Source organism: Bubalus kerabau, chromosome 13, assembly GCF_029407905.1.
Source record: "Bubalus kerabau isolate K-KA32 ecotype Philippines breed swamp buffalo chromosome 13, PCC_UOA_SB_1v2, whole genome shotgun sequence".
Classification (NCBI taxonomy): Eukaryota; Metazoa; Chordata; class Mammalia; order Artiodactyla; family Bovidae; genus Bubalus; species Bubalus kerabau.
In genome coordinates this window covers 38,664,379-38,666,435 of record NC_073636.1, presented here as the reverse complement: position 1 = coordinate 38,666,435, position 2,057 = coordinate 38,664,379, and the positions used below count along the sequence as shown (strand labels likewise).

The following is a 2,057-nucleotide window of genomic DNA, read 5'->3' as shown; positions in this document are numbered from 1 at the left end:
CCAGAGTGGCTCCCTAATCAGACTTGCTTGACCTCAAGCCTCAGCCCCTCCAAACCCAGCCCACATGCTGCCCAGAGTCATCCATTTACCACTCAGATAGGGTCAGTCCTCCTCCCTGCTGGGCAAGCTCCAGTGGCACCTGCCACTAAGGTCTGCACGGCCTGGTTAAAGGCACCAAAATGGTCATAAACTGGCCTCTGCCCACTTCCTGAGCAGCTATCCACTGCTCCTGCTTCATGGAATCCCCCAACAACTGTCATTTACAGCCCTCCATACACATCGTTCTGAGCATTGCTTAACTGTCTCTTCATCCTGCTGGTGAGGAAGGGATTCCTGTCCTAGGTTATGGGGATGGCCGAGGACACTGACACTCAATGAACGGGTGAGACCCTCACCTGTGCTCACAGCTGGGGGAGGACCCCAGGGGGACTGCACTGGAGACAGAGCAAACAGACTGTTTCAATGTTTTATTTATTTATGGCTGCACAGAGTCTTTGTTGCTGAAAGAAGGGGCTGCTCTCTAGTTGTGGTGCACGAGCTTCTCATTGCGGAGGCTTCTCTTGTTATGGAGCACAGGTTCCTGGGCATACGGACTTCGGTGGTGGTGGCACGTGGTCTCAGAAGTTGTGGCTCCCAGGCTCTAGAGCACAGGCTCAGTGGTTGTGGTGCATGGGCTGAGCTGCTCCACAGCATGTGAGATCTTCCCGGATCAGGGATTGAACCATGTCTCCTGCACTGGAAGGCGGATTCTTCACCACTGAGCCACCAGGGAGGCCCGAACAGCCTATTGCTCGTGGAGGTGGGCTTAGTGGTATCGAGGGGCAGGGTGACCTCGGGCTCATGCTGGAGGATGTGGCTGGCTTGTTTGAACAATGCCACAGGCTGACACCCTCTTCTCAGAAATAAGCAGGATCCGTGTTGGTCCCTCTTGACAAGGAGGGTTGTTTGGGTGGGGGACTTCCTCCTGGGGAGCAGGGTGGGTAGAAGAGGCTGTGGCCCAGGCATTTGAGGCTCTGTGGGCTTCACTATATGTGCACTTAATACCAGGCCCTAATCTGAGGTTTTCCATCACAGGCCTGAGAACTCTGTTCCTGTGTTTCTCCATTTCCCTCCCCCGACTCTCTGGCCCAGTCCTGGTCCCCAAGACTGTCAGCTCGGGCTTCCCATCCACCAGGACATGTCCCCTGACCTCTCCCCTCCAGCCAGTCACTCACCAACCCCTAGCACCCCCTTGCACAGAAGCTACAAAAGTACTTTAATTTTCTATCTCTTTTCTGGAATGTAAGCTCCTTGAGGACAGGGCCCTGAACAACTTATTTGTTTTCAAATCCTCAGTAAATGTCCAAGAAAAGACGGCATAATTTAAGAATATAACTCATACATTTACTTTTATCAAAAACATTCTAATTTACTTTTACTAAATGTTATGCCATCAGGAAAGACAAGTCCACTGGAATTCCTTAAAGAAAACAGGAAATAATAAAACTTGCAATTTCTACAGGAAAACTGCAAGGGGAAATTATGTAAAACCTGTTTTGCTAACGCACCCTCCCCGCTTTCTTCAGAGGGTTGAGCTCAGCCCACATGCACACCTGCCCTCCCCTTAAACTGTTAAGCACAGATTCCAAGAGAGCCTGGGATTCTAAAACACCATTTGAGGTCAGCGTGCAGGTACCAGTTCACGTGGGCAGGAGCCGAACTCACCTCTGCCATCACCCAGGTTTCCTGGGCTGAGGCATGTGGGGTCAGAACCTCCAGGCACCTTCAGGTAGGAGACAAACACAGAGACAAAGCTGCTTCTGTAATCCTTGACCCCTGCTTAGAAGTCTCCCAGCATCTCACAACTGTGAGAAGCAGAGCCAGGATTCAAACCCAGGTGCCCCCAGTTCTGGAAACGGCACCCAGCTGGGCCAGGAGGAGAGTGGACTTGGTGCCCAGGCTGCTGTGGAAGCTCGTCGCCCACAGCAGAGGGGACAAGCCAGCAGCCTCAGGCTCCAATGGTCCAAAGACAAGTCTTCCTTGGTGTGGGCTATACTTAAAGTTTATTTCCAATTTGC

At 52.1% G+C, this 2,057-nt stretch overlaps 1 long non-coding RNA gene across 1 annotated transcript; it reads right to left on the bottom strand.

The window, feature by feature from the left end:
- Positions 1 to 452: 452 nt before the first annotated feature.
- Positions 453 to 1,842, bottom strand: LOC129626254 (uncharacterized). The gene is made up of 2 exons (XR_008701869.1): positions 1,705 to 1,842; positions 453 to 964 (listed from the first exon to the last, which is right to left on the bottom strand). It is a non-coding gene; the product is annotated as an uncharacterized LOC129626254 (long non-coding RNA).
- Between the last annotated feature and the right edge of the window lie 215 nt (positions 1,843 to 2,057).